Raw genomic sequence first — 12,652 nt, forward strand, 5'->3', positions numbered from 1 at the left:
TTTATAGACAATTGTTTGTCTAATGCAGGCAGGCTAATTGTCTCGAGTATTTCCAAGCACTCGAAGATTACCTTGGCTTCCTTCTGTGCTGCTATCCATAGTGTTCATCCTGAGTACACTGGGTCTCTGAAGACTGCACTGTGAGACATTAAGAACACAATGTGAGGTGTGTCTATCCCTGATTGGGGATGTAAGTATATTTTAATGTGCACATGTATGTCACATACACAAGAACTACCAATACCGATAGAAGGGATTTTGCCACAAGAGCATTTATATTCAAGCATCTTGTGATGTTTCTGTTTACCAATGCACTGCACTTAAATTAGCAGACATTTTCCCCCAACTACAAATTATTCCCACTGCATTTTTCTGCACAGTCCTGTTTACGTTCACCCCCCCACCTCCCCCCCCGCTCTAAAGATAAAACTTTAGATCTTCAGTTGTCCCCATCAACCCAAGCTCTATGATCAGCTTCCTGAATACACGGCTGTGAGGGTTGGTGCTGAGTTATGTCCAAGAAAACCAGAACCGCACCCTTTTTTTTTTTTTTTTTTTTTTTCCGGGAAAAATTTAATGAAGAGCCTTTTTCATTTTCATAAATCACGTTTGAAAGTAAGCGGATACGAAAGCGTTAAATCTCTGTGTCTGAACATTATGTGTGGCAACTGCAACAGCTGTGAGCCTTTCCTAAATCTTTCCTTTCACTATGTGTCTGGAAGGCTTCGCAGTCATCCATAAATTCAATCTGGCCACCAGTGAATTCATAGCATAAGATAACCTTTTACTGCCCAAGATTTTAGCATGTAATAAGATACAAGCACAAAACAAGGAGCTGTTCTATCAATGCAACTGGACTGCTTGACTGCAGAGAGCTGTCCTTCGAAGCTCTCTGATCAATACTTCGTGCCAAATGCTAGTTCTCTCTAACCCCTCATTAACTTTCCTCTTTCTCTCAACATTTTATTCCCCTGCATGCTGTCGTTTCTCACTGCTCTGAGATTCCTCCTGTGTCCTAATCCCTGTCTGTGCTTATCCCTACACTGTGCTCTCCCCCTCTTTCTCCTTCCTCCTGTCTTGTCTTCTCATGGGTGGTGTGTTGGATATGCTGCTGGTGGGCAAGTTATGCACTGTAGGTCATAAGGGTATGAAAATATTTCCCCAGGCCATAGAGTTCACAAGGCTAACATGCATAGAAAACACCTGCCTCCAGAAACTGTGACACCCACCAAGACCAACCAGCAGCGTCAGCTCAAAGTATCAAATTCCCTCTTTAAGAAGAACAAGTAGACAGGTTTAGACAGTGAACTATGGCCTTTTAAGGGAAGAGAAAGTGTTGTTTTTTCCCAAAAGAAAGCGCGTCGTGGCCGAATAAATATTCATACGCTGGCTGAGCTCAGGCTGCAGCCTCCAAAACAAAGCATAGTAAGGACAGAACGCATAGGTTAGCAAGAATAAGGTGGGAACTCGTTTGTGACCTCAAGCCGAAACAATGACATCCTTTATGCATATCCTCTTATCTGAAAATGACTAGAATTCATTTCTGTGGAATACAATATGTCATGTCATATGATCTATATGTACTTTATTGTAGCTATTCTAGTTTGTAGTCCAAATGCAGTCCAGCGTTGTCGATACAATGTGAAACTATGTTATATTTGTGTGGATGATGAGAGTGCCAACTAAGCCTGATTAAGATTAGCTTCGCAATTTGTTTGTGCATTATGATGACTCATCATCGACCGGTGGTGTCCATATTTCTGTCATTGATGATTTAGTTTGACAGTAAGAAAATGTAAAGAATATTGGAAGCAATATAGTAGCATGTTGTCCTGTTTTGTGTTTTATGTCTGTTGTATGAACCTTTGAAATTACTAAGATTTTGAATGAATAGGTTTACATGTACTTTTTGTAAGTTATGAAAATGCTGCTATTTGATAAGTAAACTATACAAAATATTTTAGTTGAAAAGATGTCTGGTCTGTTGATTAGAAACATGCTCTAAAAGGCTGGAGCATAAAACGAGGTGTATAGAATACTATACAGTATTGGTAAGATAGTAAAAGTAATAATAGACTCCATAGTACAACCTGTGCCAAACTAGACCTCTGCAGCTTCTGAAATTGTAGATGTGCGATCAAATGTTAGATATCAATAACTTGTTTAGAAGTGCTGATCAAGTGCCAATCAAACACTGTCTTTTAAGTTAAGAAAAGATAATCAAATACATTACTTAAGAAAACAAAGGACAAAGAACTTTTTGTGCGTTGTTTTATCCCATAGGTACATAGAGTAAGAGTTAAAGATTGTGATTTTTATGGATCCATGTTGTTTTACACTCCATGCATCCCTTGTGTGTTTGTTTGACCTGTGGCTTAAGTACTGCTGTTTTCTCACAAATGTCTCTATAGGCCAGCATGGACTAAGCATAACATGTTATAAGCATTCATAACATAGCCATTAACAATCAAAAATGTGTTTGTGGAGTTAGGTGTTATCTTTTTGCACGTCTTCTATTGCATGGTATCAAAGTAAATTATGGAGGAAAAAAAATTTACAAAAATTTGCGAGGTGTCTCGCAAACATTCAAAGACATAACGCTGCATGCAGTCAAATGTAAAGCACTTCGGTTTTACTCACCTCATGTTTAAAAAAAAAAAAAAAGAAGTTTTCTTTTATGTTGTGAGTTGGGAGGGAGCTCATTATTGTCATGTTGGCCCAAAAAAAACAAAAACAAAAAAACAAACACACATCTGAGATCAGATTTCTCATCAGTCATCTCTGAACACATCATTAGGTTTTCGGTACAGTGAGGAGTATTAAAAATGTGAAACAAGCAAACGTGAAAATGTTACTCAGTGCATTGGCTCCTTGTGTTTCTAGGATATCAGGCATTCATTTCTGTTACAAACAGGTTGAACCTCATGTAACTTGTCCCATAATGTTTCAAAATCTTTTTCTGTCACAGCTTGAAAGCCCAGATCTAATCTATGAATGTACCCATTTGCTCTTTCTTTTTTCTTTTTTTAAGTTCTGTCAAATGTTTATTGGTCTTTGATGTAAATTCAGGGCAGGAATGTCAAATACATGTAGAGAATATCTATGTCAATAACAGATTTCAGCTACAGTCAGGTAGGCCTTACACGGCCATAGTCATGAATCAGATATGTTTTAACACAACTTCCGATTCGCTGTCAACATTATCTTGTTTGTTTGGTGTTGCATAAATGCACTTTACTGATCAGTGGGTCATACTGGGTGTGAAATGAAGCAAACCATGTTGGCTTTCAGAAGTTTAGTTCATTTGATTTTTGCCACCATTCTTTGCTGTTGCTGTGATGTGACTTTAATTTGTTTATTCCCTGATCCTGTCGGGTCTCATGAATGATGGAAAGGGCTGGAGTCTCAGACAAAATAGAAAAGTAGCAACTGTTTCCTCACTCGAAGGCTTCTCCTTCACATTCCCTTCAGCAGAGGTCTACGTCAATCACTGTGTGCATTGTTTTGCACTAGAATGTGAAACCGCAAAGGATCCGTACGCCTTTTTATCCGTTTGCATCCTCTTTTGCTTTTAAATTCCAAATTTTCAAATGGTTTTTTAACTTATCCAGCGCTCGAACACCGGACTGAAGGATGCGAGCTCGAGGTCCGGCTGACACAGCAGCCGGGTCTGAGAGACATAATCGGCACCAGCAAAAAGAAGATTGCCTCTGCCACCTCAACACAATGAAAAACCACAGAGGAAACCTTTGAATGGTTAAGGCCTAGTTACATGAGTGATATTTCTGTCTCATTGTTTTGTGTTGCAAATACCCCGTTGTTGCATTTACTGCTGCACGTCCGAGTGCTAACCGAATCGCAGTATCATTCCAAAAGCTGTGATGTTTTGTTTTTGATTTTCAGTCTGGACATTCATCCAGCCCCATGGAGCCCTTTCACAAGAAGGCTAGGACTGGCTTTAAACGTTACTAACTGGCTAAGGCTGCTCGCTCCTCTCTTTAAACCTCTTCTACCTGAGTCTCACTTTCAGCCTGCACAACATCACAGTTGGTTTCGTTACACGGAGCACCCGCTACCGTGTCCACCCTTTAACTGGTTTTAGGTATTTCTGAGCCCTTTCGTCTGAGGAAAATACAGGATTCTTTGCCAACCACATGAGGCCATTTTTGTGTTTGACCCTCTGAACCTCCCATGAACTTTGTTGACCTTTTCCATCCTCGAGAACTCATATATGTGTTGGATATTTTACGCCACTTTAACTGTCAAACTCTGCCAGACTGTTCTTTCATTTTCCAGTTATTTGGACTATTCTGCAGGGTTGATTGCTTGCTTAAGTGTAAACTGAAGAAAGCATGCTCGTACCTTGCAAACATTTTCACGTCATTGTAAATTTTCTTTCTGGGGTTCGGTTTTATGTTGTTTAACCTCTGTTCTTTCCATCGCCGAGAAAAAAATGGACTGACAGCATAAGGTCAAATATTCCAACCTAAGCAAAGTGATGTTTTGTTGATTGGGTTCTCTTTGATATTAATGACAATGGTTCTGTCTTTCATCTGTGAGAGAATCTGTGAAAGTCCACAGTGTTACCGACTCAAAGGGCTTTCTAGGACAGCATTTATGTCTTTTAAATGAAAAAGTCCTCTGAATATATTCAGAAAGGAAAATGCCTTCTCGTGCCATTTTAGAAAAAGTGTGAAAGCTTTTTATGGCAAATATTTGTCAGCAAGAGTGCCAAATAATTCCATACTGAGCCAAAAGGCAGCCAGCCTACATAACTAAATGTTAGATCACTGGAATGGTTCCGTCCCATTTCCACTCCCCTTGAAAAACATCACCTTAATTGTACAATGTTTGAGCTCATGTACCATTGTTGTTATGCTGCCAGTCTGTTTTCTGCTTTTGTCAGAGAAACATCTCAGAAGCTGTATATTTTCTAAATGATACACCGTTGATTATAAAGAAAACAGCGACTATGGTGAGGGAATGAGAGGATTTTAAAAGTGTCATTGATTTTATTATTTAGTTAATTTGAACATTATTCATTAATAGATTTAACGGTAATGACTATTTAATGTAACTGTAGTACTGTGTTTGTAAAAGAAATTCAGTGAGTTGTGTTTTATGACTCGTGGACTACCAGTGAAGTCAGCATTTCAGTGTTAATAATTGAATTGTTTTTTAAAGATTATTTTTGCGACAGCAACAAAGAGTCATTATAAATGTTCATTTTAACATCACTTGTCTTCTGTTGCTTTTATTCTCCACCCCGTCCCTCTGCTCTGTCTCACTTGAGTGAAAGGTTGAGTGTTTACATAATTGCAACCAACACGTTCTATGAATAGATCGATTTCTGAAGAGCCGAATTAAATGTGAACAGTGGGAATGTTTACGTGGACACAGTGCTCACGTGACAAGACTGCAGTGAAAAGCAGCATAAATTTCACACCTGCTTTACTCTGATTTATTTGACAGGTGGGTGTGTTTACTGAGGGCAGTGTTTTAGACTGTTGATACTTTATTAACTTCATTATGTTGATCAGCTTCAAAAGCTTGTTTTGTTGCTTTTCAGCAGCAGCGACTTTAAGCAGAGCTCGTGTACAAATATGAACATTTTGTTTCATTTAGTTAAGCATCCAAGGGAAACACTGAACTGTTTGCCTTCCCTGTGAACACAGTCTGAACACAGTCTGTCCCTGCAAACTTAAGGGATTTTATAGGTGGAGGCCAGTCCGCTATTTTTATGCTGGTATTTTTTTTTTTAAATCAATTAATTTTTTTAACCTAATTTGGCTGATTAAAACAGGTGGAGATCTGCTAAGAATGACCCAACCAGTCACTGTCCTGACTGACTGATGGAGATGCATTTTATTCCCCATCATGACGACATGCTAAACAAACATCAACCTGAAAAGAAAGTTTATTGGGGGACACCTTGGTATGTGTAGGTGTGTCCAACATACTGTAAAGATGGATAATTTCACCACAGCCTCCCACTGTTTTTTTTTTTTTTTAAACAAAACAGACACACACAACCTCCACCTCCCCCCCACCCCCACCCCCAAACAAAAAAGGGCACTACTTGAAAATTAAAATTAAGTTAAAAAAAACAACAAAACAAGCAAATGTGACAATCACAAGTCATTAGCCAATGAGCATATCGCAGATCCTCCTTTTTAAATACAGTATGACCAAGATTTACAATAGACTTAATTTTTTATTCGGTATGACTCAAAATGCATCCTGAAACAATAAACTCATCAGGAAAATATTTGCTGAGCCCAAGTCAGAACGCCATTTTCCCAGAGACTCCCATAGGACCAGAACTCATTTTGTAATCACAGCTACTGCCATCTGGTGGCCTTCAGATAAAAATGGTGAATGGACTAGTTCTTAAATAGTGCTTTTCTACTCTGTCAAAGCACTTATACAACACGTTTACATTTACCCATTCACACAAGCACTTCTGTGAGTATCTAAGCTAAGTGCTTTTATTATCTAACATTCACACACATTCATACTCCAACGCTTGCATTGGAGAGCAACTTGGGGTTCAGTATCTTGCCCAAGGATTCTTTGGCATGCATCCCGGAACAGCCAGGAATCGAACCTTCTGATCAGTAGGTGACCCGCTCTACCTCCTGAGCTACAGCCACCCCAAAAGCAGGTTCAAGACACTTCCGCAATGACTACAGTTTCCTGACCCAGAATCGATGTCCATGGCTTATAATTATGATTTTACATGATCATTTGTCAAATAAAAAAATGTATAGCAACTGCTAATTGGCTAGCTAGCTATACATTTTTTTATTGGAGGTTTCTTCCTGTTAAAGGGAGTTTTTCCTTCCCACTGTCGCCAAGTGCTGCTCATAGGAGGCTGTTTTCACTGTTGGGTTTTCTCTGTATTATTGTCGGCTCTTTACCTATAATATAAAGCGCCTTGAGAGGACTGTTGATTGTGATTTGGCGCTATATAAATAAAACTTAATCGAACTGAATTCAATTTTCTAAAAATGCATGTTATAGTTGGCTGATAACTTAGCATGCCAACCTCTCATCCAAATATGACTTCTGCTTCCATAAACAGGAATGCCAAAATAAAATGCTAAGGCTTCAAAATACAATCCGAAACTAATAGATGATGTCATGGTGGTTACATCCATCTTTTATATAAAGTTCATGGTTATGCCTCACTGTTTTTAACTTAAGTAATCTGTTATTAATAAATCAATCATGCAGTACTCTGCAAAATTCTCGAGTGGTTGCATTGCTGCCCCAAACCGAGACACCCTCCACTGTGTCTTACAGATAGCTGTAGCCACTCACTGTTGTGCCTCTCTCCTTCTCACCTCCTCCATACATATTGACAACCATTTGACTCAAAAAGCTGAGATTTTGATTAATCACTCCCTAATATCTATTGCCACTGATTTAAACAGGGATCTAACCAGAAAAAAAAAAAAATATCACAGCTCGGCAGTATCGGGGGATCAGACAACTGGGGGGACTCCCCCGGCTATTGGACAACCACTTGCTAGTGCTAATAGCTGCGCCTGCTTGCTAATTGCTAATGGTGAACAGTTCTGATAGTGAACCAGTGAAATTCTCAGGCTGGCGCAGCGCCAGATGATCAACCACTGGTTAGTTCTTGTGTAATTTGGAATACCATCACCCTTTTCTCCCTGTTTCACTTCCTTAAAAATGGCTTCTTGACAGCCACCCTTCCACAGAGACCATTGCTGAAGGGCCAGGTTAACTAAATATTCCACAGTCAGCTGTTAGTGGGATTATAACAAAGTGGAAGCGATTGGGAACGACAGCAACTCAGCCATGTAGTGGTAGGCCACGTAAAATCACAGAGTGGGGTCAGAGTATGCTGAGGGTCATAGTGCACAGAGGTCACCAACTTTCTGCAGAGTCAGTCACTACAGACCTCCAACCTTCATGTGACCTTCAGATCAGCTCAAGAACAGTGAGAGCTTCATGAATGGGTTTCCATGGCAGCTGCATCCAAGCCTTCCATCACCAAGCTCAATGCAAAGTGTTGATGCAGTGGTGTAAAGTGTTGATGCAGTGGTGTAAAGCACGCCGCCACTGGACTCTGGAGCAGTGGAGACGTGTTCTCTGGAGGGATCAATCACACTTCTCCATCTGCCAATCTGAGGGAGGAGTCTGGGTTTGGTGGTTGCCAGGGGAACGGTACCTGTCTGACTGCATTGTGTAAAGTTTGGTGGAGGGGGGGTTATGGGGTGGGGGGGTTTTTCAGGAGTTGGGCTCGGCCCCTTAGTTCCAGTGAAAGGAACTCTTAATGCTTCAGCATACCAAGACATTTGGGACAGTTTGGGGATGGCCCCTTCCTGTTCCAGCATGACTGCACACCAGTGCACAAAGCAGCTCCATAAAGACATGGATGAGCCAGTTTGGTGTGGAAGAACTTGACTGGCCTGCACAGAGTCCTGACCTCAGCCTGATAGAACACCTTTGGGATGGATTAGAGCGGAGACTGTGAGCCAGGCCTTCTCTCCAACATCAGTGTCTGACCTCACAGATGTGCTTCTGGAAGAAGTCTTTTGCACAGCACTGTAGCTAATTGCGTTATACATTTTTCAATGTTTCCAAAAATTACAGATGCCCCTCCCCAACAATCATCATACTTGCCTTTTTATGAGCTGTTGCATATGGATCACCTCATGTCAGTTTGTGGGGAGATAAGTTGAAAAATGTCAGATGGTAAATGCACTTATGAGGGTGAGAGAGTTGTGCCTTTTTTTATTTTCTTCAATTGGACATATTTGGTCCAAGAAAAAGGGATTCTGCTTTTTTTTTTTCCACAAGAAAAAATTCCTGTCACATCACCCAGTATTCAGATGTATCCAATCCTGACAAAAAATGTGTATTTCCTCTCTTTTCTCTGAGTGCTGGAAATATAAAAGTTTATTGCTAATTTGATTTAGATATCTTTGGCATATCTTTGAATTCCTCCCTGAATGCTTGTGGAATTCAGTGAAAAAGAGACAACAGCAGATGGACTCGCCTGGTGGAAAGCTCTCATGTAGCTTACATAAGAATTATCAGAATGACTGACTAACTTGCAAATATGGCCTGACAATTAGGCATAACTGCATGAGTAAGTCAGTAGAAATAGTAAACATCCCGAGGTCACTGGTATTTTGGGAAATTATATGTTGCCAGTTTGAACTCTGTCTAATCCGCTGTAGTGTATCACTCACAATGCATGTCATAGCACGTATATCCGAAAAGCTTAAAATATCTGTCATGTAGTTTAGTGTAGCTATGAAGAACAAAATCATTTTAAGTCCTTATAATCTGATCTTCCAGTGTCTGCCTTACCTGCTTTTTGTTAAGCCCTACAGAGCAAACCATCTTCCAAACAGTGTAAATGTAAGAAATTGCAATTCGATATTGCCCATGGTGCAGTGATGGAGTGAAATCATAATTCAAAATTTTCTGCACATCTTAACCCATTCGCTTTCTTGTTTCTACCTTGAACTGAGGTGTAAAACCCTGCAGCACTATACATTTAAGGCACATTTGATTCCTCCTGTAAGAGGAGGTAGCAATGGGCTTGAATGATAAAATTGCGTTGTCAAGGTAACAGGTTGTTCTGAAGACTGCAAATATGTTGTACTGGGGATGCTCCCATACAATATTTCAGCCTGCAGCCTCTGTAGCATTGAACTACATAAGCTATGCGTTTCACTCCCTTAGAGTCAAGCAGGTTAACTGCAGATGTAATATGCTTCGCATTCATAATTCAGAGACATTTAATAGCCAGTTTGTCTTCATCAATATTATTGAGATTAGTCACTACAAATCCCATTTGCAAAACCAAATTGTAACTGTCAGAAACCTTGAGGAGGCACAATGATTTCTTTCAAATGATGAATGAGGGAAAAAGGTGGAAAGTGAGAAGAGAGCAGAGATACACCGAGGCACCCTATAACATGGCTCCTGAAGTAACCATGGATACCTCTATTTCATGGATGGAGTAATTTTAGCTGGAGTGGGATCTGAAAGATACATAACACTGTTCCTGCACTCAGTATCAGATATTATCACATCTTAAATTTATGGTTAAACAGCAAATACATTGAAGGTCGTGCATTCAGAAAGTCCTGTAAATGTATACACTTTGTGAATGAACTCATACGGTGTGATGATAAAACGTCACACAAATTCATACACTCCACAGAGAGCCACTGACATATGGGATGTGCTGTTTGCAGCAATAAAAGTAAACTCAGAGAACACAGGCAGGTGCCAGTGATGCAATATGGGATCGTGCTGCATTTAGTTCATTAAACTATAGTAAACAGCAGGTGTCGTAGTCAAGCTCATGGTTTTATAGATTATATGCCAGCAAGAGAAAAAAAAGCAGAGCTGATTTCAGGAAGAAAAATTATAATCAAAATTATATTAAAAAAATAATGATATAATTAGTGCTTACAAACTATTTTTATACTACATTAGACTGTGAGGTGCACAAAATGGAGCGATATTGTACATTACTGCTAGTGGCAGCAGTGTTGACACTTCTGAAGCACTTTTTCGTGGACATGTTGCCGTTGGTGTGTGCTGTGGGAACAGAGGATAGTAGTGCTGAGGCGAGGTAGCTGCAGTGAATGTGAGTGAACTGTCTGCACTGTCAAGGCAGCCATGATAGCGCTGGGCATAAGGGATTAAGAGGAGATGTAGCTATGATAAAAACAAAGCAGCTCAGAGACAAACTCAGTTTCTTGAAGTAAAGGCACAGGATGTGCATGTGTCAACACGTCACAGACTCTGGAGACTTATCGAGGATAAATGCATGAAAAATGCATACCACGAGTGTGTGGAAAATATGAAAATGTTCTCACTACCCTTAGTTCTTTCATTTTAATAAAGAAGGAAACATGTGAAGGATCTAAAGACGTATTACAGTATCATTATGTCAGGAGAGCGGGTTGTTTACCTGGATGTGTTTGCATCATTTCAAGAAATCCATCAGAACTCTTAGGTTTATAAAAAGACAGTTTTGTCCCCCAAACCTCCACACTAGATCAGAATGTGTACAAAGCTTTACCAGCTTAGCCGAAAGGCAGCAGTGCAAGCAGAGAGATAAACATCAGCGAAAGAAAACGGTGATCTCAGCCATGAAAAAGTGTCTATAGTTAGATGATTAATGACTGAGCTACATTTGGGTAGATGGCGTGTACCTGGAATACTTGTATGGTAAATGCAGGAGATACGGTTGTGTCTGCTGTCATCGCCTTAAACAAATGCTCTTTGACTCCACTTAGTGGCTTTATTCAGCACTTACAGGCACACTCACTCACACACACACACACACACACACACACACAGAGTGAGGGGTGCTACTTTGCAGGTGGCACAAACATAAACTGGTATCCTGTGCTGAGCTAACTGAAGCTGTTCTAATGTTACCAGTTCGACCAGTGCACAGCTGTGGCAGGAAAGGCTTAATTAAAGCCCACTATGATTTGATCTTTGTGTCATTATTCAAATGATTCATGTTTAACCCTTGCATATAAGTAATAAGTAACATATATAAGTATGTATGTATATGTATAAGTATGTATACATATGTTATAAGTAACAGAGGAATTACTGGAACCAGGAGTGCTTTGCTTCATGGTCGGCTCCCCCAGGCCAGCGGTGGGATAGTAGGACCTGACTTGGCAGCTGGGGCTGTGCTTGCATGCAGAAATGCCACACAGTCGTTATCAGAGAACAAAAAATGGCCCAATTCATTATGAGTAAAGAGTAATCACTACTTATATGATCCAATTATCAGAGAATAGGATTTTGTCAAAATAAATGAAAACACAATTTTCTCTCCATCATTAAGCTGTGTTTAATTATTCAATGTGGTGCGCTGTCATTTTCAAACGTGCCTGAAGACCACTGGCAAATCTTCAGAGGAATGGATAGAGCCTTTAAACAGTGCTCCAGTTCCTCTTCCTTTATGAAACTGTCATTAATATATTCCTATCCATAGAAATATTTTATTATAGATACAGCAAAGTAAAATGAAAGATAGATAGATATTTCCTTGCCATAAATCCTATCTATCTATCTATCTATCTATCTATCTATCTATCTATCTATCTATCTATCTATCTATCTATCTATCTATCTATCTATCTATCTATCTATCTATCTATCTATCTATCTATCTATCTATCTATCTATCTATCTATCTATCTATCTATCTATCTAATATTAAGTGCACTGCAGAGCATGATTTCCCTACCATGCCTAATCATTCTTTGTGTGGATTAAATGACCAAATAAGAAGGTTTACAACAGCGCTGGAGCATGAATCTTAAGAATATTGAATATGATAATGATATTGATATAATTAATTAACAAGCCCAACAGTTAACCGTACATGACTTGTAAAGGCCAGCTGATGGTTTGTGTGTTCACGTTCATGGAGAGCTGCACATAAATGACAGCAGCTGTCAGTATCGGCTGCACACAGGCAGCAGGAGCCTTTGGTCAGCTTCATGTTAGGTAAACTTTCTTCCTGACCTCCAGCTCTGACAAAAAACATGATCTAGGCTTGGGTGGCATTTATATTATCATACAGAAGCTAGAGATGGATCATATTTTGTTGTTTAAGCCGGACTGC

The sequence above is a fragment of the Archocentrus centrarchus genome, chromosome 14, assembly GCF_007364275.1.
Source record: "Archocentrus centrarchus isolate MPI-CPG fArcCen1 chromosome 14, fArcCen1, whole genome shotgun sequence".
Classification (NCBI taxonomy): Eukaryota; Metazoa; Chordata; class Actinopteri; order Cichliformes; family Cichlidae; genus Archocentrus; species Archocentrus centrarchus.